The following is a 23254-nucleotide window of genomic DNA, read 5'->3' as shown; positions in this document are numbered from 1 at the left end:
AGTCTTCTCCCTTTTTTTCTTGATGAGTCTGGTTAATGATTTATCAATGTTCTTTATCTTATCAAACAAAGGGCTTTTAGTTTTTTTCATCTTTGCTATTGTTTCCTTCATTTCTTTTTCTTTTATTTCTGATCTGATCTTTATGATTTCTTTCCTTCTGCTAATGTTGGGGTTTTTTGTTCTTCCTTCTCTAATTGCTTTAAATGCAAGGTTAGGTTGTTTATTCGAGATGTTTCCTGTTTCTTTAGATAGGATTTTATTGCTATAAACTTCTCTCTTAGAACTGTTTCTGCTGCATCCCATAGGTTTTGTGCTGTCATTTCTCCATTGTCATTTGTTTCTAGGTATATTTTGATTTCCTCTTTGATTTCCTCAGTGATCACTTCATTAATAGGTAGTGTATTGTTTAGCCTCCATGTGTTTGTATTTTTTACAGATCTTTTCCTGTAATTGATATCTTGTCTCATAGTGTTGTGTTTGGAAGCGATACTTGATACAATTTTAATTTTCTTAAATTTACCGAGGCTAAATATGTGACCCAGGATACAATCTATCCTAGAGAATGTTCCGTGAGCACTTGAGAAAAATGTGTATTCTGTTGCTTTTAGATGGAATGTCCTATAAATATCAATTAAGTCCATCTTGTTTAATGTATCATTTAAAGCTTCTGTTTCCTTATTTATTTTCATTTTGGATAATCTGTCCATGGGTGAAAGTGGGGTGTTGAAGTCCCCTACTATGAATGTGTTACTGTCGATTTCCACTTTTATGGCTGTTAGTAATTACCTTAGGTATTGAAATGCTCCTATGTTGGGTGCATAAATATTTACAATTGTTATATCTTTTTCTTGGATCGATCCCTTGATCATTATGTAGTATCCTTCTTTGTCTCTTGTAATAGTCTTTATTTTAAAGTCTATATTGCCTGATATGAGCATTGTTACTCCAAGTTTCTTTTCCTTTCCATTTGAATGGAATATCTTTTTCCATCCCCTCACTTTCAGTCTGTATGTGTCTCTTGGTTTGAAGTGGGTTTCTTGTTTTGGGTTTGTTATTGTAGGTCTTTTCCTTCTCTTGTGTTTCTTGCCTAGAGAAGATCCTTCAGCATTTGTTTTAAAGCTGGTTTGGTGGTGCTGAACTCTCTCAGCTTTTGCTTGTCTGTAGTTTTCAATTTCTCCATCAAATCTGAATGAGATCCTTGCTTGGTAGAGCAATCTTGGTTGTAGATTTTTCTCCTACATCACTTTAAATATGTCCTGCCACTCCCTTCTGGCTTGCACAGTTTCTGCAGAAAGATCAACTGTTAACATTATGGTGATTCCCTTTTGTGTTATTTGTTGCTTTTCCCTTGCTGCTTTTAATACGTTTTCTTTGTATTTAATTATTGACAGTTTGATTAATATGTGTCTTGGCGTGTTTATCCTTGGAATTAACATGAATGGGACTCTCTGTGCTTCCTGGACTTGATTAACTATTTCCCTTCCCATATTAGGGAAATTTTCAAATATAATCTCTTGAAATATTTTCTCAGTCCCTTTCTTTTTCTCTTCTTCTTCTGGGACCCCTATAATTCGAATGTTGGTGTGTTTAGTGTTGTCCCAGAGGTCTCTCAGACTGTCCTCATTTCTTTTCATTCTTTTTTCTTTCGTCTGCTCTGGAGTAATTATTTCCACTATTTTGTCTTCCAGGTCACTTATTCTTTCTTCTGCCTCAGTTATTCTGCTATTGATCCCTTCTAGAGTATTTTTAATTTCATTTATTGTGTTGTTCATCATTGCTTGTTTCATCTTTTGTTTTTCTAAGTCCTTGTTAAATGTTTCTTGCATTTTCTCTACTTTATTTCCATGATTTTGGATCATCTTTACTATCATTATTCTGAATTATTTTTCAGGTAGACTGCCTACTTCCTCTTCATTTGTTATGTCTGGTGGGTTTTTATCTTGCTCCTTCCACTGCTGTGTTTTTTTCAGTCTTCTCATTTTACTTATCTTACTGTGTTTGGGGTCTCCTTTTTGCAGGCTGCATGTTCGTAGTTCCCGTTGATTTTGGTTTCTGTCCCCAGTGGTTAAAGTTGGTTCAGAGGGTTGTGTAGGCTTCCTGGTGGAGGGGACTAGTGCCTGTGTTCTGGTGTATGAGGCTGGATCTTTTCTTTCTGGTGAGCAGGTCCATGTCTGGTGGTGTGTTTTGGGGTGTCTGTGCCCTTATTTTGATTTTAGGCAGCCCTTCTGCTAATGGATGGGGCTGTGTTCCTCTCTTGCCAGTTGTTTGGCATAGGTTGTCCAGCAATGTAGCTTGCTGGTTGTTGTGTGAAGCTGGGTTTTGGTATTGAGATGGAGATCTCTGGGAGATTTTTGCCATTTGATATTACGTGGATCTGGGGGGTATCTCGTGGACCAGTGTCCTGAAGTTGGCTCTCACACCTCAGAGGCACAACACTGACTCCTGGCTGCAGCACCAAGATCCTTTCATCCATACGGCTCAGAATAAAAGGGAGAAAAACTAGATAGAAATAAAGAAAGAGGATAAAAGAAAAGAAACTAATGGTAAAATAAAAGTTATTAAAATAAACATAATTATAAAGAAAAAGTTTTTAAAGTAAAACGAAACAAAACAAAAAAATAGACGCATAGAATCCTAGGACAAATGGTGAAAGGAAAGCTATACAGACAAAATCTCAGACAGAAGCGTACACATACACACTCACAAAAAGGGGAAAAAGGGAAAAATAAATCTTTAAAAGTCCACCTCCTCTGTTTGAGATGACTTTTTGTCTATTCAGGTGTTCCACAGATGCAGGGAACATCAAGTTGATTGTGGAGATTTAGTCCACTGTTCCTGAGGCTGCTGTGAGAGATTTCCTTTTCTCTTCTTTGTTCGCACAGCTCACAGGGTTCATCTTTTGATTTAGCTCCACCTCTGCATGTAGGTCACCGGAGGGCGTCTGCTCTTTTGCCCTACACAGGTTCGTGGGGAGTTTCTTGCCTATTGGGAGGTCTGATGTCTTCTGCCAGTGTTCAGTAGGTGTTCTGTAGGAGTTGTTCCACGTGTAGATGTATTTCTGATGTATCTGTGGGGAGGAAGGTGATGTCCGTGTATTACTCCTCCGCCATCTTACTCAATAATTCTATGTTGACTTTTTGATAGTAGGTATCCTAACAGGTATGTGGTAATATCTCATTATAATACCGATTTGCATTTTCCCAATGACTAGTAATGTTGAGCATGTTTTCATATACCTGTTGACTGTATGTCTTCTTTGGAAACATGTTTTTCCAAGTTCTTCAGCCATTTTAATAAGGTTAATTTTTTGTGCCATTGAGTTGCATGAATTTAATGTGTATTTTGGATATTAACCTCTTATTAATTATAGGTTTTGTAAATATTTTATCCCATTCCATATGTTGCCCTTTTATTTTGTTGTTCATTTCCTTTGTTGTGCAGATTTTTTGATTTGATGTAGTACCACTTGTTTATTTTTGCTTTTGTTCTCTGTGCTTTTGGTACAACATCTTTAAAAAATCTTTGCCAGAACCAATGCCAACAGCTCTTCCCCTATATTTATCTTAGAAGTTTTAAAGTTTCAAAACTAATCCTTTGTGAGGTTGATTTTCCTGTGTGTAATAGATAAGGATCCCATTTTATTTTTTGCATGTGAACATACATTTTCTCAGCAAAATTTATTGAATACACTATACATTCTACACTTTGTATCCTTGGCACCTTTGTAAAAAAAATTACTTGACCATAAATATGAGGGTTTATTTCTGAGCTCTATATTCTGTTCCATTGATTCATGTGTTTGATTTTATGCCTGTACTATACTCTTTTGATTACTACAGGATTGTAACATACTCCAAAGTAAAAAATGTGTGAGGTTTGCAGATTTGCTTTTTTTGTTCCAGATTCTTTTAACTATTTGAGCTTTTTTTTTTGCATACAAACTTTAGGATTACTTTTTTTCTATTTATTTAAATAATGCTATTGAAATTTTCATCGGGATCCCAGTATGTTGTTTTCAGTAGAATGGAAAATTTAACAAATTAATTATTTCATTACAGGAACAAAGGATATCTATCCTTTTATTTGTGTCTTACTAGATTTACTTCATATTTTCTTAACATCTTTATTGGAGTAGAATTGCTTTACCATGGTGTGCTAGTTTCTGCTTTATAACAAAGTGAATCAGTTATACATATACATATGTCCCCATATCTCTTCCCTCTTGTGTCATCCTCCCTCCCACCCTCCCTATCCCACCTATCTAGGTAGTCAAAAACCACTGAGGTGATCTCTCTGTGTTATGCGGCAGCTTCCCACTAGCTATCTATTTTACGTTTGGTAGTGTATATATGCCCATGCAACTCTGTCACTTTATCACATCTTACCCTTCCCACTCCCCATATCCTCAAGTCCATTCTCTACAAGGTCTGTGTCTTTTTTGTGTGTGTGTGGTACGTGGGCCTCTCACTGTTGTGGCCTCTCCCGATGTGGAGCACAGGCTCTGGATGCACAGGTTCAGTGGCCATCGCTCACGGGCCTAGCTGCTCCGTGGTATGTGGGATCTTCCTGGACTGGGGTATGAACCCATGTGCCCTGCATCAGCAGGTGGACTCTCAACCAGTGCACCACCAGGGAAGCCCCTGTTCTGTGTCTTTATTCCCGTTTAACCCCTAGGTTCTTCATGACCTTTTTTTTTTTTCCCTTAGATTCCGTATATACATGTTAGCATACGGTATTTGTTTTTCTCTTTCTGACTTACTTCACTCTGTACAACAGACTCTAGGTCCATCAACGTCACTACAAATATCTCAGTTTCATTAATTTTTATTGCTGAGTAATATTCCATTGTATATATGTGCCACATCTTCTTTATCCATTCATCCATGATGGACACTTAGGTTGCTTCCATGTCCTGGCTATTGTAAATAGAGCTGCAATGAACATTTTGGTACATGACTCTTTTTGAATTATGGTCTTCTCAGGGTATATGACCAGTAGTGGGATTGCAGGGTCATATGGTAGTTCTATTTTTAGTTTTCTAAAGAACCTCCATACTGTTCTCCATAGTGGCTGTATCAATTGACATTCCCACCAGCAGTGCAAGAGTGTTCCCTTTTGTCCACACCCTCTCCAACATTTATTTTTTTCTAGATTTTCTGATGATGGCCATTCTGACGGGTGTGAGATGATATCTCATTGTAGTTTTGATTTGCATTTCTCTAATGAGTAATGATGTTGAGCATTCGTTCATGTGTTTGTTGGCAATGCGTATATCTTCTTTGGAGAAATGTCTATTTCGGTCTTCTGCTCATTTTTGGATATGGTTTGTGTGATTTTTTGTTATTGAGCTGCATGAGCTGCTTGTAAATCTTGGAGATTAATCCTTTGTCAGTTGCTTCATTTGCAAATATTTTCTACCATTCTGAGGGTTTTCTTTTGTCTTGTTTATGGTTTCCTTTGCTTTCAAAAGCTTTTCAGTTTAATTAGGTACCATTTGTTTATTTTTGTTTTTATTTCTATTTATCTAGGAGGTGGGTCAAAAAGGATCTTGCTGTGATTTATGTCATAGAGCGTTCTGCCTTAGTTTTCCTCTAAGAGTTTGATAGTGTCTGGCCTTACATTTAGATCTTTAATCCGTTTTGAATTTATTTTTGTGTATGGTGTTAGGGAGTGTTCTAATTTCAGACTTTTAGATGTACCTGTCCAGTTTTCCCAGCACCAATTATTGAAGAGGCTGTCTTTTCTCTACTGTATATTGTCTCATTTAACAAAGATAAGGTGATCATATGTGCGTGACCTTATCTCTGGGCTTTCTCTCATGTTCCATTGATCTATATTTCTGTTTTTGTGCCAGTACCATATTATCATGAATACTGAGGCTTTGTAGTATAGTCTAAAGTCCAGGAGCCTTACTCCTCCAGCTCCATTTTGCGTTCTCAAGATTGCTTTGGCTATTCAGGGCCTTTTATGTTTCCATACAAATTGATAAATCTTCTATTCTAGTTTGGGGAAAAATGCCAGTGGTAGTTTGAAAGGTATTGCATTGAATCTGTAGATTGCTTTGGGTAGTAGATTCATTTTCACAATGTTGATTCTTCCAGTCCAAGAAGATGGTATATCTCTCCAACTATTTGTATCATTGTTAATTTCTTTCACCAGTGTCTTATAATTTTCTGCATACAGGTCTTTTGCCTCCTTAGGTAGGTTTATTCCTAGATACTTTATTCTTTTTGTTGCAATGGTAAATGGGAGTGTTTTCTTAATTTGACATTCAGATTTTTCATCATTAGTGCCTAAGAATGCCAGAGATTCCTGTGCATTAACTTTGTATCCTGCCACTTTAACAAATTCATTGATTAGCTCTAGTAGCATTTTGGTAGCATTTTTAGGTATCTCTATATATAGTATCATGTCATCTGCAAACAGTGACAGCTTTACTTCTTCCGTTGTGATTTGGATTCCTTTTATTTCATTTTCTTCTCTGATTGCTGTGGATAAAACTTCCAAAATTATGTTGAATAACAGTGGTGAGAGTGGGCAACTTTGTCTTGCTCCTGATCTTAGTGGAAATTGTTTCAGTTTTTCACCTTTGAGGATGATGTTGACCGTGGCTTTGTCATATATGGGCTTTATTATGTTGAAGTTCCCTCTATGGCTACATTCTGCAGGGTTTTTATGATAAACGGGTGTTGAAATTTGTCGAAATATTTCTCTGCATCTATTTAGATGATCATATTTTTTTCTCCTTCAATTTGTTAATATGGTGTATCACGTTGATTGATTTGCCTATATTGAAGAATTCTTGCATTCCTGTAATAAAATCCACTTTATCATGGTGTATAATCCTTTTAATGTGCTGTTGGATTCTGTTTGCTAGTATTTTGTTGAGTAGTTTTGCATCTATGCTCATCAGTGATACTGACCTGTAGTTTTATTTCTCTGTGATATCTTTGTCTCATTTTTGTATCAGGATGATTGTGGCCTTGTAGAATGAGTTTGGGAGTGTTTCTCACTCTGCTGTATTTTGGAACAGTTTGAGAAGGATAGGTGTTAGCTCTTCTGTAAATGTTTGATAGAATTCGCCTATGAAGCCATCTGGTCCTGGGCTTCTGTTTGTTGCAAGATTTTTAATCACAGTTTCAATTTCAGTGCTTGTGATTGGTCTGTTCATATTTTCTATTTCTTCCTGGTTCAGTCACGGAAGGTTGTGCCTTTCTAATAATTTGTCCATTTCTGCCAGGTTGTCCATTTTATTGGCATACAGTAGCTTATAGTAATCTCTCAAGATCCTCTGTATTTCTGCAGTGTCAGTTTTTACTTCTCTTTTTTTATTTCTAATTCTATTGATTTGAGTCTTCTCCCTTTTTTTGTTGGTGAGTCTGGCTAATATTTTATCAATTTTGTTTATCTTGTCAAAGAAGCAGCTTTTAGTTTTATTGATCTTTGCTCTCTGTTCCTTCATTTCTTTTTCATTTATTAATGATCTCATCTTTATGATTCCTTTCCTTCTGCTGACTTTGCGGTTTGTTTGTTCTTCTTTCTCTAATCGTTTTAGGTGCAAGGTTAGGTTGCTCATTTGACATCTTTCCTCTTTCTTAAGGTAGGATTTTATTGTTTTAACCTTCCCTCTTAGAACTGCTTTTGCTGCATCCCATAGGTTTTGATTCGTTGTGTCTCGATTGTCATTTTTATCTAGGTATTTTTTGATTTCCTGTTTGATTTCTTCAGTGATCATTTGTTTATTAAGAGTAGTGTATTGTTTTGCCTCCATGTGTTTTTATTTTTTACAGGCCTTTTCCTCTAATTGGTATCTAGTATCATAGTGTTGTTGTCAGAAAAGATATGTGATACGATTTCAAATTTCTTAAATTTACCGAGGCTTGATTTGTGACCCAAGATATGATCTATCCTGGAGAATGTTCCATGAGAACTTGAGAAAAATGTGTATTCTGTTGTTTTGGATACAATGTCCTATAAATATCAATTAAGTCCATCTTGTTTAATGTATCATTTAAAGCTTCTGTTTCCTTATTTATTTTCATTTTTGATGATCTGTTCATTGGTGAAAGTGCAGTGTTAAAGTCCGCTACTATGATTGTGTTACAGTCGATTTCCCCTTTTATGGCTGTTAGTATTTTCCTTATGTATTGAGGTGCTCCTACATTGAGTGCTTAAATATTTACAATTGTTATATCTTCTTGGATCGATCCCTTGATCATTATGTAGTGTCCTTATTTGTCTCTTATAATAGTCTTTATTTTAAAGTCCATTTTGTCTGATATGACGTTTGCTACTGCAGTTTTCTTTTGATTTCCTTTTGCATGGAATATCTTTTTCCATCCCCTCACTTTCAGTCCCTAGGTCTGAAGTGGGTCTGTTGTAGACAGCATATTTATGGGTTTTGTTTTCATATCCATTCAGCCAGTTTGTGACTTTTGGTGGGAGCATTTAGTCCATTTACATTTAAGGTAATTATCAATATGTATGTTCCTATTCCCATTTTCTTAATTGTATTGGGTTTGTTATTGTAGGTCTTTTCATTCTCTTGTGTTTCTTACCTAGAAAAGTTCCTTTAGCATTTGTTGCAAAGCTGGTTTGGTGGTGCTGAAGTCTCTCAGTTGTTGCTTGTCTGTAAAGATTTTGATTTCTTGATCAAATCTCAATGAGATCTTTGCTGGGTAGTGTAATCTTGGTTGTAGGTTTTTCTACTTCATAACTTTAAATATGTCCTGCCACTCCCTTCTGGCTTGCAGGTTTCCTGCTAATGTTCAGCTGTTAACCTTATGGGGATTCCCTTGTGTTTTTTTGTTGTTTTTCCCTTGCTGATTTTAATATGTTTTCTGTGTATTTAATTTTAATGGTTTGATTAATATGTGTCTAGGCGTGTTTCTCCTTGAATTTATCCTGTACAGAACTCTCTGTTCTTCCTGGATGTGATTAAGTATTTTCTTTCCCATATTAGGGAAGTTTACAACTATAATCTCTTCAAATATTTTCTCAGTCCCTTTCTTTTTCTCTTCTTCCTCTGGAACCCCTATAATTCGAATGTTGGTGCATTTAATGTTTTCCCAGAGGTCTCTGAGACCGTCCTCAGTTCTTTTCATTCTTCTTCCTTTATTCTCCTCTGCAGTAGTAATTTCCACTATTTTATCTTCCAGATCACTTATCTGTTCTTCTGCCTCAGTTATTCTGCTATTGATGCCTTCTAGGTGTTTTAAATTTTATTTATTGTGTTGTTCATCAGTGCTTGTTTACTCTTTAGTTCTTCTAGGTCCTTGCTAAATGTTTTTCATTTTCTCTATTCTGTTTCCGAGATATTGGATCATCTTTACTATCATTATTCTGAATTCTTTTACAGGTAGACTGCCTATTTCCTCTTCAATTGATATGTCTGGTGGGTTTTTACCCTGCTCCTTCAACTGCTGTGTGTTTTTCTGCCTTTTTATTTTGTTTATCTTACTGTTTTGGGGGTCTCCTATTCACAGGCTGCAGGTTCATAGTTCCCGTTGTGTTTGGTGTCTGTCCCCAGTGGCTAAGGTTGGTTCAGTGGGTTGTGTAGGTTTCCTGGTAGAGGGGACTAGTCCCTGTGATCTGGTGGATGAGGCTTGATCTTGCCTTTTTGTGGGTAGGTCCATGTCTGGTGGTGTGTTAGGGGTGTCTGCCCTTATAATGAGTTTAGGCAGCCCCTCTGCTAATGGATGTGGCTGTGTTCCTGTCTGGCTAGATGTTTGACATAGGTTGTCCAGCACTATAGCTTGCTGGTCGTTGAGTGAAGCTGGGTGTTGATGTTGAGATGGAGATCTCTGGGAGATTTATGCTGTTTGATATTACGTGGAGCTGGGAGGTCTCTTGTGGACCAATGTCCTGACATTGGCACTCCCACTTCAGTGGCACAGCCCTGATGCCTGGCTGGAGCACCAAGATCCTGTCCTCCATATGGCTCAGAATGAAAGGGAGAAAACATAGAAGGAAAGAAGGAAAGATAATAAAGAAATATAAAATTAAAAAGTTACTAAAATAAAAAATAATTATTAAGGAAAAATTTTTAAGGAGAAAAAAATATAGGATGGACAGAACCCCAGGACAAATGGTGAAAGCAAAGCTACACAGGTAAAATTTCACACAAAAGCCTAAATATACACACTCACAAAAAGAGGAAAAGTGTAAAAAATAATCTATCTTGCTTCCAAAGTCCACCTCCTCAATTTGAGGTGATTCATTGTCTATTCATGTATTCCACAGATGCAGGGTACAGCAAGTTGATTCTGGAGGTTTAATCCATTGCTTCTGAGGCTGGTGGAAGAAATTTTCCTTTCTCTTCTTTGTTCACACAGCTCCCAGGGTTCAGCTTTGTATTTGGCCCTGCCTCTGCATGTAGGTCGCCTGAGGATGTCTGTCCTTCGCTCAGATAGTACAGCGTTAAATGAGCAACTGATTTGTCTGCTCTGACTCACTCAGGCACGTTGGGAGGGAGGGGTACAGATGCGGGGCAAAACTGCAGCAGCAGAGGCCAGCGTGACTTTGCACTAATCTGGGCCGCGCTGTGCATTCACCTGGGGAAGCTGTCCGTGGATCACGGGACACTGGCAGTGGCAGGCTGCACAGGCTCCCTGGAGGGGAGGTGTGGAGAGTGACCTGTGCTTGCCCACAGGCTTCTTGGTGGCTGCAGCAGCAGCCTTAGTGTCTCACGTCTGTCTCTGTGGTCTGTGCTAATATCCGCGACTTGCGTCCATCTCTGGAGCTCCTTTAAACAGTGCTCTTAATCCCCTCTCCTCGCGCACCAATAAACAAATGAGCAAGAACAAGTCTCTTGTCTCTTCGGCAGCTTCAGACGTTTCACAGACTCCCTCCCGTCTAGCTGTGGTGCAGTAACCCCTTCAGGCTGTGTTCTCGCAGCCAACTCCAGTCCTTTCCCTGCATCAGACTGAAGCCCGAGCCTCAGTTCCCAGCCCTTGCCCATCCCGGTGGATGAGCAGAAAAGCCTCTCGGGCTGGTGAGTGCTGGTCTTTACCAATCAACTGTGCAGGAATCTCCCCACTTTGCCCTCCGCATCCCTGTTGCTGTGCTCTCCTCCATAGCTCTGAAGCTTCGCCCCTCTGCCACCCGCACTTTCCACCCATGAAGGGGCTTCTAATGTGTTGAAACCTTTCCTCCTTCACAGCTCCCTCCCACTGGTGAGGGTCCCATCCCTATTCTTTTTTCTCTGTTTTTTCTTTTTTCTTTTGCCCTACCCAGGTATGTGGAGGAGTTTCTTGCCTTTCAGGAGGTCTGAGGTCTTCTGCCAGCGTTCACTGGGTGTTCTGTAGGAGCAATTCTACGTATAGATGTATTTCTGATGTGTCTGTTGGGAGGAAGGTGATCTCCGCGTCTTATTCTTCTGCCAGCTCTAGGATTGCTTTCCTTTTTTTCTTTTTTTTTTTTTTTTTTTTTTTTTTTTTGTGGTTCACGGGCCTCTCACTGTTGTGGCCTCTCGCATTGCAAAGCACAGGCTCCGGACCTGCAGGCTCAGTGGCCATGGCTCATGGGCCCAGTCACTCTGCGGCATGTGGGATAATCCAAGACCAGGGCATGAACCCACGTCCCCTGCATTGGCAGGCAATCTCTCAACCACTGCACCACCAGGGAAGCACTAGGATTGCTTTTTATACTGGAAGTTTTTTTCTTTTTTTCTTGTGGTTCCATATAAATTTGTAGGATTGACCTTTTCAATTTGTCTGAAAAATGCTGTTGGAATCCTGATAAGGATTGCAATTAATGTATAAATTACGTTGGTTTGTATGGATTTTTTAATATAAATTCTTTGGATATTTCATCACAAATTATCTTTATATTTGCATGTGTCTTCTTCAGTTTCTATCGTTAGAGTCTTGTATTTCAGTGTACACATCTTTCACTTCCTTATTTAAAATTTTTAAGTATTTTTTTCTTGTTGATGCTGTAAATGGGATTGTTTTCTTTATTTTAAGCTATATTATTGTTATATAGAGAAATGCAACTGATTTTTACCTGTATCATGATTTTCTAATCCTACTTTACTGAAATTATTGATTAGTTTTAACAATTTTCTTGTGTTTTAGACTTTTCCATATATACAATCACTTCATATGGAAAACAATAACTTTACTCCATTTCCAATTGAGATGTCTTTCTTTAAAATTGTCTAATTGCTTTAGCCAGAACGTCCAGTACTATGTTGAATAAAAGAGGTTAGAGTGGGCTCCCTTGTCTTGTTTCTGATCTTAGAAAGCTTTGAACAGTTCATTGTTGAGTATAATGTTAGTTGTGAGCTCTTCATATATGGTGGTTATTATTTTGAAGTATGTTCCTTCTATACCCAATTTGTTAAGAGTTTCTTTTTTATCATAAAATGGTATTGTACCTGTCAAATTCCTTTTCTGCATCTATTGGGATAATTATATGATTTTTATCTTTCATTCTATCGATGTGGTGTATCATTGACTAATTTGTTTAAGTAGAGCATCTTTTTACCGTGATGTTGAATTCACTTTGCTAATATTTCCTTGAGAATTTTTCCATCTAAAATTATTGGGAGCAGTGGTCTGTATTTTTCTTTTCTAGTAGTGTCCGTGTGTCTTTGGTGTCAGGGTACTGCTGGCCTCATAGAATGAGTTTGGGAATGCTCCCATCCCTCTGATTTTTTGGGAAGAGTTGAAAAGGATCAGAGTGAATTGTTGTTTAAATATTTAGTAGAATTTACTAGGTAAATCTATATCTGTTCTTGAACTTTTCTTAGTTGGGAAGTTTTTGATCACTGACTCAATCTCCTTATGTGTTATTGCTTCATTTGTATTTCCTATTTCTTCATGAGTTAGTCTCTTTTAAAAAAAATATTTTTTAATGTGAACCATTTTTAAAGTCTTTATTGAATTTTTTACAATATTCCTTCTGTTTTATGTTTGGGTTTTTTTGGCCCCGAAGCTTATGGCATCTTAGCTCTCTAACCATGGATCAAACCTGCACCACCTGCATTGGAAGGTGACATCTTAATCACTGGACTGCCAGGAAAGTCCCCATGATTTAGTCTTGGTAATCATATTTCTAGAAATTTATCCATGTATTTTAGGTTTTCTGATTTGTTTGCATATAAAGGTTCATAGAAGTCTCTTATGATTTCTTTGATATTCATTTTAATGTCTCTTTTTGATTATCAATATCATTTATTTGAGTCTTCTCTCATTTTTCTTAGTCTCATAAAAGTTTTGCAATTTTCAAAAGGCTTTTCAATCTAAAATCTTGCTCTTAGTTATGTTGATCTTTTCTGTTAATTTTCTGGGCTATATTTTACTTGTTTATGCTTTGATCTTTGTCATTTCCTTTTTTCAGCTAACTTTGAACTTAGTTTGTTTTTCTTTTCTTAGTTCCTTGACATGTACTGTTACTTTGATTATTTGAGATCTTACGTTTTACATAATGTATGTATTTATCACTTTAAGCTTCCCTGTTAGAACTGTTTTTGCAGCATCCCATCCGTTTTGGTACACAGTGCTTCCATTTTCATTTGTTTTGACATTTCACACATTTAAAAACATTACTTCTTTGACCTATTTCTTGATCATAAATGTTTTTTTTAATTTTCACATATTTGTTAATTTTTCAGCTTTCCTCTTGTTGATTCTAGTTTTATGCCTTTATTGTCAGAAAAGATACTTGGTAATTTCACACCTCTTAAATTTGCTAAGACTTGTTTTGTCTTCTGTCATATGATCTGTCCTGGAGAATGTTCTGTGAACATTTGAGAAAAATAATATGTATTTTGCTTTGGTTAATGGAATGTTTCATATACACACACACACAATTCTGTTAGGTCACTTTAGTCAAAAGTACATTTCAAATTCTATGTTTTCTAGTTGATTATTTTCTCTGGGTGACCTATCCATTGCTGAAAGTGGGGTATTGAAATGTCCTACTCTTCTTGTATTGTCTACTTCTCCCTTCAGCTCTTTTAATATTTGCTTACTATACTTAGCTGTTCCAATGTTGGGTGCTTATATATTTATTATTACTGTACCTTCTTGATAAATTTACACCTTTGTCATTATCTAATGACCTTCTTTGTCTCTAGTTACCATTCTTCACAGCTGGGGAAGCTGAGCACTTACTCTCACACTCCCTTTCACTTATTGGAGAGATAATCAGCTAGTTTAGTTCTAAGCTGTGCCATCTTTGGGGAAGGGTGACCTTGGGAAAGTAAACCTGTTCCTGTTATGCATTCACTTTCATCTAAACTCGTTTTTACTCCCTCAGAGTGCTGGAATTTCTCCTCTGGAAAACTGGAGTTCCACAAAGGCTTTCTTGTCTCTGAACGTCTGCCCAATTCAGATGTTCCCAGACCACAGCCATGAGGTTATAGGGCTGAATCACAGCTCCTGCCATTTCCACAGTCTGTACTGAAGTCCATCTGCCAGTTGTCAGATCCACAGGTGAGCAAGACTCCTCCCAGTTCCCTTGGTGTATGGTGCTATATCTTACTACTCCCACAGCAGCACTGTTGTTCATGAGTGAATGTGAGATGTTATAGAATGGAGGTACAAAAACAGGAAGATCTTATTCCATTATGATACTGATATCTTGAAAAGACAGTTCCCTCAAAATATAGGGCCAGGAAAAATGGTTGTCTACATGTGAAAAAATGAAGTTGGAGCCTTATCTAGTAAGATGTTAAAAAATTAACTCTAAATGGATCAAAGGCCTAAAATCATAAAATTCCTAGGTGAAAACATAGGGCAAATGCTTCATGACATAGAATTTGGTAAAGGTTTCTTGGATATGAAAAGAAAAACACAGGCAACAAAGAAAAAAATAGACAAATTGACTTCACAAAAATTTTAGAAATGTGTGCATTAAAATAATAACAGAGTAAAAAGGCAACTCACAGAATGGGAGGAAACACTTGAAATCATATATAACAGATTAATATCCAGAATGTATAGAAAACTAAAACTCAGCAACAAAACAATGAACCTGATTCAAAACTGGAGAAAAACTTGAATAGACATTTCTCCAAAGAAGATATACAAATTGCAATAAGCACATAAGAGATGTTCAACATCAGTAATAATTAGGCAAGTGCAAATCAAAACTACAGTGAGATACCCCCTCACACCCTTTAGGATGGCTACTATATTAAAAACAGAAAATGACAAGTGTTGGCAATGAAGTGGAGAATTTGGAACTCTTGTACACCCTCATAAAAAAGAGTATAACCATTCCTCAAAAATTAAAAATAGAATTACACTCAACAGAATTGATAGCATTGTCTCAACGAGATATTGTACACCCATGTTCATAGCAGCATTATTCATAATAATGAAAACAGATAAGTTTTCTAAGTGTCCACTGATGGATAAACAAAATATATGTACATACAATAGAATATTTTTAGACTTATAAAAGAAGGACATTCTGACATATGGTAAAAGTATAATTCTTGAAGACAATATGCTAAGTGAAATAAGCCTGTCATATAAGACAAATATTACACAATTCCAAGTATATGAGATACTTAATCAAAATCATAAAGACAGAAAGTAAAAATGTGGTCATCAGGGGATGGGGGTAGGGATGCATGGGAAATTATTATTATTATTTTAACATCATTACTGGAGTATAATTGCTTTACAATGGTGTGTTAGTCTCTGCTTTATACCAAAGTGAATCATTTATACATATACTTATGTTTCCATATCTCTTCCCTCTTGCACCTCACTCCCTTCCACCCTACTTTTCCCACCCCTCTAGGTGGTTACAAAGCACTGAGCTGATCTCCCTGTGCTATGAGGCTGTTTCCCACTATCTATCTCTTTAACGTTTGGTAGTGTATATATGTCCATGCCACTCTCTCACCTTGTCAGAGCTGACCCTTTACCTCCCAATATCCTCAACCCCATTCTCTAGTATGTCTGTATCTTTATTCCGGTCTTCCCCTAGGTTCTTCATGACCGTTTTTTTCCCCTTTTTCCTTAGATTCCATAAATATGTGTTAGCATGTAGTATTTGTTTTTCTCTTTCTGACTTACTTCACTCTGTTTGACACACTTTAGGTCCATCCACCTTACTACAAATAACTCAATTTCATTTCTTTTTATGGCTGAGTAATATTCCATTGTGTATATGGCTCACATCTTCTATATCCATTCATCCTTTGATGGACACTTAGATTGGTTCCATGTCCTGGTTATTGTAAATAGAGCTGCACTGAACATTTTGGTACATGACTCTTTTTGAATTATGGTTTTCTCAGGGTATATGCCCAGTAGTGGGGTTGCTGAGTCATATGGTAGTCCTCTTTTAGTTTATTAAGGAACCTACATACTGTTCTCCATAGCCGCTGTATCAACTTACATTCCCACCAACAGTGCAAGAGTGTTCACTTTTCTCCACACCCTCTCCAGCATTTATTGTTTCCAGATTTTTGATGATGGCCATTCTGACTGGTGTGAGATGATATCTCATTGTAATTTTGAATTGCATTTCTCTAATGATCAATGATGTTGAGCATTCTTTCATGTGTTTATTGGCAATCTGTATCTCTACTTTGGAGAAATGTCTATTTAAGTGTTCTGCCCATTTTTTCATTGGTTTGTTTGTTTTTTGGATATGAAGCTGCATGAGCTGCTTGTAAATTTTGTAGATTAATCCTTTGTCACATGCTTCATTTGCAAATATTTTCTCCCATTCTGAGGGTTGTCTTTTGGTCTTCTTTATGGTTTCCTTTGCTGTGCAAAAGCTTTGAAGTTTCATTAGGTCCCATTTGTTTATTTTTGTTTTTATTTCCATTTCTCTAAAACGTTGGTCAAAAAGTATCTTGCCGTGATTTATGTCATAGAGTGTTCTGTCTATGTTTTCCTCTAAGAGTTTGATGGTGTCTGGCATTACATTTAGGTCTTTAATCCATTTTGAATTTATTTTTGTGTATGGTGTTAGGGAGTGTTCTAATTTCATACTTTTACACGCACCTGTCCAGGTTTCCCAGCACCACTTATTGAAGAGGTTTTCTTTTCTCCACTGTATATTCTTGCCTCCTTTATCGAAGATATGGTGACCATATGTGCAAGACTTTATCTCTGGGTTTTCTCTACTGTTCCATTGATCTATATCTCTGTTTTTGTGACAGTACCATACTGTCTTCATTACTGTAGCTTTATAGTTTAGTCTGAAGTCAGGGAGCCTGGTTCCTCCATCTCCATTTTTCATACTCAAGATTGCTTTGGCTATTCGGGGTCTTTTTTGTTTCCATACAAATTGTGAAAAGTTTAGTTCTACTTTTGTGAAAAATGCCAGTGCTAGTTTGATAGGGATTGCATTGAATTTGTAGATTGCTTTGGGTAGTAGAGTGCTTTTCACAATGTTGATTCTTCCAATCCAAGAACATGGTATGTCTCTCCATCTACTTCTTTCATCTTTAATTCCTTTCATCAGTGTCTTATAATTTTTCTGCATACACGTCTTTTGTCTCCTTAGGTAAGTTTATTCCTGGATATTTTATTCTTTTGGTTGCAGTGGTAAATGGCAGTGTTTTCTTCATTTCACTTTCATATTTTTCATCATTAGTGTATAGGAATGCCAGAGATTTCTGTGCATTAATTTTGTATCCTGCTACTTTACCAAATTCATTGATTTTCTCTCGTCGTTTTCTGGTAGCATCCTTAGGATTCTCTATGTATAGTATCAGGTCATCTCCCAACAGTGACAGATTTACTTCTTATTTTCTGATTTGGACTCCTTTTATTTCTTTTTATTCTCTGATTTCTGTGGCTAAGACTCCAAACCTATGTTGAATAATAGTGGTAAGAGTAGACAACCTTGTCTTTTTCCTGATCTTAGTGGAAATGCTTTTAGTTTTTCACCACTGAGGACGATGTTGGCTGTGAGTTTGTCATATATGGCCTTTATTATGTTGAGGAAAGTTCCCTCTATGCCTACTTTCTGCAGGGTTTTTATCTAAACGAGTGTTGAATTTTGCCGAAAGCTTTCTCTGCATCTATTGAGATGATCATATTTTTTTTCTCCTTCAATTTCTTAATATGGTGTGTCACATGGATTTATTTGCGTATATTGAAGAATCCTTGCATACTGGAATAAACCCCACTTGATCATGGTGTATGATCCTTTTAATGTGCTGTTGGATTCTGTTTGCTAGCATTTTGTTGAAGAGTTTTGCATCTAGGTTCATCAGTGATATTGGCCTATAGTTTTATTTCTTTGTGACATCTTTTTCTGGTTTTGGTATCAGGGTGATTGTGGCCTCGTGGAATGAGTTTGGGAGTGTTCCTCCCTCTGCTATATTTTGGAAGAGTTTGAGAATGATAGGTGTTAGCTCTTCTCTAAATGTTTGACAGAATTAGCCTGTGATGCCATCTGGTCCTGAGCTTTTGTTTGTTGGAAGATTTTTAATCACACTTTCAATTTCAGTGCTTGAGATTGGTCTGTACATATTTTCTATTTCTTCCTGATTCAGTCTTGGCAGGTTGTGCATTTCTAAGAATTTGTCCATTTCTTTCAGGTTGTCCATTTTATTGGCATAGAGTTGATTGTAGTAATCTCTAATGATCCTTTGTATTTCTGCAGTGTCATTTGTTTCTTCTCCTAGTTCATTTCTAACTCTATTTACTTGAGTCTACTCCCTTTTTTCTTTTTTTTTAAACATTGACTAATTTAATCCTCACATCCACGGTGGCATTGGTACATTTGTTTTAAATTAGTTTATTTATTTTTGATGTGTTGCACCTTCATTTCTGTGCAAGAGCTTTTTCTAGTTGTGGTAGGTGGGGGCCAGTCTTCATTGTGGTGCATGGGCTTCTCACTATCGCAGCCTCTCTTGTTACGGAGCACAAGCTCCACACGTACAGGCTCATTAGTTGTGGATCACAGGCCTAGTTGCTCTGTGGCTTGTGGGATCCTCCCAGATCTGAGCTCGAACCCATGTCCCCTGCATTAGCAGAGAGATTCCGACCACTGAGCCACCAGGGAAGCCCGAGTCCTCTCCCTTTTTTTCTTGATGATTCTGGCTAATGGTTTATCAATTTTGTTAATCTTCTCAGAGAACCAGCTTTTAGTTTTACTGATCGTTGCAAGGTTAAGTTGTTCATTTGAGGTGTTTCCTATTTCTTAAGGTAGGATTCTATTGCTGTAAACTTCCCTCTTAGAACTGTTTTTGCTGCATCCCATAGGTTTTGGTTAATCGTGTCTCCATTGTCATTTTTTTCTAGGTATTTTTTTATTTCCTCTTTGATTTCTTCTGTGATGACTTGGTTTTTAAGTAGTGTATTGTTTAGCCTCCATGTGTTTGTATTTTTTACAGGCCTTGTCCTGTAATTGACATCTAGTCTCATAGCGTTGTGGTCGGAAAAGATACTTGATACGATTCCAAACACCACGCCACAAGGGAAGCCCTATTTTTAGTTTTTAAAGAACTTCCATACTTTTCTCCATAATGGCTGTATCAATTTACATTCCTACGAAGAAAGCAAGAGTGTTCCCTTTTCTCCACACCTTCTCCAGCATTTACTGTTTTTAGATTTTTTCATGATGGCCATTCTGACTGGTGTGAGATGATATTTCATTGTAGTTTTGATTTGCATTTCTCTAATGATTAATGATGTTGAGCATTCTTTCATGTGTTTATTGACAATCTGTATATCTTCTTTGGTGAAATGTCTATTTAGGTATTCTGCTCCTTTTTGGATTGGGTACTTTGTTTTTTGCAATGGAGCTGCATGAGCTGCTTGTAAATTTTGAAGACAAATCCTTTGTCAGTTGCTTCATGTGCAAATATTTTCTCCCATTCTGAGGGTCGTCTTTTGGTCTTGTTTATAGTTCCTTTTCTGTGCAAAGCTTTGAAGTTTCATTACGTCCCATTTGTTTTTTTTGTTTTTATTTACATTTCTCTAGGAGGTAGGTCAAAAAGAATATTGCTGTGATTTATGTCATAGTGTGTTCTGCCTATGTTTTCCTCTAAGAGTTTGATAATGTATGGCCTTGCATGTAGGTCTTTAATCCATTTTTATTTTATTTTTGTGTATGGTGTTAGGGAGTGTTCTAATTTCATACTTTTACATGCAATTGTCCGGGATTCCCAGCACCAATTATTGAAGAGGCTGTCTTCTCTCCACTGTATACTCTTGCCTCTTTTATCGAAGATAAGATGACCATATGTGCCAGGGTTTATCCCTGGGCTTTTTATCCTGTTCCATTGATCTATATTTCTGTTTTTGTGCCAGTACCATACTGTCTTGATTGTGTAGCTTTGTAGTATAGTCTGAAGTCAGGGAGCCTGGTTCCTCCAGCTCCATTTTTCATTCTCAAGATTGCTTTGGCTACTCAGGGTCTTTTTTGTGTCCATACAATTTGTGAAAATTTTTGTTCTAGTTTTGTGAAAAATTCCAGTGGTAGTTTGATAGGGATTGCATTGAATCTGTATATTCCTTGGGGTAGTAGACTCATTTCTACAATGTTCATTCTTCCAATCCAAGAACATTGTATATCTCTCCATCTAATTGTATCATCTTTAATTTCTTTCATCAGTGTCTTATAATTTTCTGCATACAGGTCTTTTGTCTCCTTACGTAGGTTTATTCCTAGATTTTTTATTCTTTTTGTTGCAATGGTAAATGGCAGTGTTTTCTTCATTTCACTTTCAGATTTTTCATCATTAGTGTATAGGAATGCCAGAGATTTCTGTGCATTAATTTTGTATCTTGCTACTTTACCAAGTTCATTGATTAGCTCTAGTAGTTTTCTGGTAGCATCTTTAGGATTCTCTTTGTATAGTATCATGTCATCTGCAAACAGTGACAGCTTTACTTCTTCTTTTCCAAAATGGATTCCTTTTATTTCCTTTTCTTATCTGATTGCTGTGGCTAAAACTTCCAAAACTATGTTGAATAATACTGGTGAGAGTGGGCAACCTTGTCCTGTTCCTGATCTTAGTGGAAATGCTATCAGTTTTTTACCATTGAGAATGATGTTGGCTGTGGATTTGTAATATATGACCTTTATTATGTTGAGGAAAGTTCCCTCTATGCATACTTTCTGCAGGGTTTTTATCTAAAGTGGTGTTGAAGTTAGTCGATAGCTTCTCTACATCTATTGAGATGATCATACAGTTTTTCTCCTTCAGTTGGTTAATATGGTATATTACATTGATTGATTTGCGTATATTGAAGTATCCTTGCATTCCTGGAATAAACCCCACTTGATCATGGTGTATGATCCTTTTAATATGCTGTTGGGTTCTGTTTGCTAGCATTTTGTTGAAGAGTTTTGCATCTAGGTTCATCAGTGATATTGGCCTTTAGTTTTATTTCTTAGTGACATCTTTGTCTGGTTTTGGTATCAGGGTGATTGTGGCCTTGTGGAATGAATTTCGGTGTCTTCTTCCCTCTGCTGTATTTTGGAAGAGTTTGAGAATGATAGGTGTTAGCTCTCTCTAAATGTTTGATAGAATTCGCCTGTGAAGCCATCTTGTCCTGGGCTTTTGTTTGTTGGAAGATTTATAATCACAGTTTCAATTTTAGTGCTTGAGATTGGTCAGTTCATATTTTCTATTTCTTCATGGTTCAGTCTCTGCAGATTGTGCATGTCTAAGAATTTGTCCATTTCTTTCAGGTTGTCCACTTTATTGGTATAGAGTTGCTTGTAGTAATCTATCATGATCCTTTGTATTTCTGCAATGTCAGCTGTTACTTCTCGTGTTTCATTTCTAATTCTATTTATTTGAGTCATCTCCCTTTTTACTTTCTTTTTTTTTTTTTTTTAAGCATTCACTAATTTAATCCCCACATCCACGGTGTCATTGGTACTCTTGTTTTTAATTAATTAATTTATTTTTGCTGTTTTGGTTGTTTGTTTCTCTGCGAGGGCTCTATCTAGTTGTGGCAAGCGGGGACCACTCTTCATTGTGGTGTGTGGGCCTCTCACTATAGCGGCCTCTGTTGTTGTGGAGCACAGGCTCCACATGCGTAGGCTCAGCAATTGTGTCTCACGGGCCTAATTCCTCCATGGCATGTGGGATCCTCCCATGCCAGGGCTTGGACCCGTGTCCCCTGCATTACCAGGCAGATTCTCAGCCACTGTGCCACCAGGGCAGCCCGAGTCATATCACTTTTTTTAATTGAGGACTCTGACTAATGGTTTATCATTTCTGTTTATCTTCTCAAAGAACCAGCTTTTAGTTTTATTGACCTTTGTTAGCGTTTCCTTCATTTCTTTTTCATTTATTTCTCATCTGATCTTTATGATTTCTTTCCTTCTGCTAAATTTGGGGTTTGTGTTTTCTTCTTTCTCTAATTGCTTTAGGTATAAGATTAGGTTGTTCATTTGATATGTTTCCTGTTTCTTAAGGTAGGATTGTATTACTCTAAACTTCCCTCTTAAAACCGCTTTTGCTGAATCACATAGGTTTTGGTTCATCGTGTCTCCATTGTCATTTGTTTCTAAGTATTTTTTTCTTTCCTCTTTAATTTCTTCAGTGATCACTTGGTTATTGAGTAGTGTATTGTTTAGCTTCCATGTATTTGAATTTTTTACAAAATTTTTCCTGTAATTGATATCTACTCTTATAGTCTTGTGGTCGGAAAAGATACTTGATATGATTTCAATATTCTTATATTTACCAAGGCTTGATTTGTGACCCAAGATATGATCTATCCTGGGGAATGTTCCATGAACACTTGAGAAAAATATGTATTCTGTTCGTTTTGGCTGGAATGTCCTATAACTATGAATTAAGTTCATCTTGATTAATGTATCATTTAAGGCTTGTGTTTCCTTATTTATTTTCATTTTGGATGATCTGTCCATTGGTGAAAGTGGGGTGCTAAAGTCCCGTACTATGGTTGTGTTACTGTTGATTTCTTCTTTTATGGCTGTTAGTATTTTCCTTACGTATTGAGGTGCTCTTATGTTGGGTACATAAATATTCACAATTGTTATATCTTCTTCTTGGATTGATTCCTTGATCATTATGTAGTGTCCTTCTTTGTCTCCTGTAATAGTCTTTATTTTAAAGTCTATTTTTTCTGATATGAGAATTGCTACTCCAGCTTTCTTTTGATTTCCACTTGCATGGAATATCTCTTTCCATCCCCTCACTTTCAGTCTGTATGTGTCCCTAAGTCTGAAATTGGTGTCTTGTATACAACAGATATATGGTTCTTGTTTTTGTATCCATTTAGCCAGTCTGTGTCTTTTGGTGGGAGCATATAATCCAGTTACATTTAAGGTAATGATCGAT

General features: G+C 36.8%; 1 long non-coding RNA gene across 1 annotated transcript in view; it reads left to right on the top strand.

The window, feature by feature from the left end:
* LOC307179955 overlaps positions 1–23254 on the top strand; it is a 163439-nt gene that overhangs the window by 104136 nt on the left and 36049 nt on the right. The window contains exon 3 of the long non-coding RNA XR_013825623.1: positions 14266–14441. This is a non-coding gene — a long non-coding RNA (uncharacterized lncRNA). The remainder of the gene's footprint in view (positions 1–14265; positions 14442–23254) is intronic.

This window comes from Stenella coeruleoalba (genome assembly GCF_951394435.1).
Source record: "Stenella coeruleoalba genome assembly, chromosome: X".
In the NCBI taxonomy this organism is placed as follows: Eukaryota; Metazoa; Chordata; class Mammalia; order Artiodactyla; family Delphinidae; genus Stenella; species Stenella coeruleoalba.
This window is presented reverse-complemented; position numbering and strand designations above follow the sequence as displayed.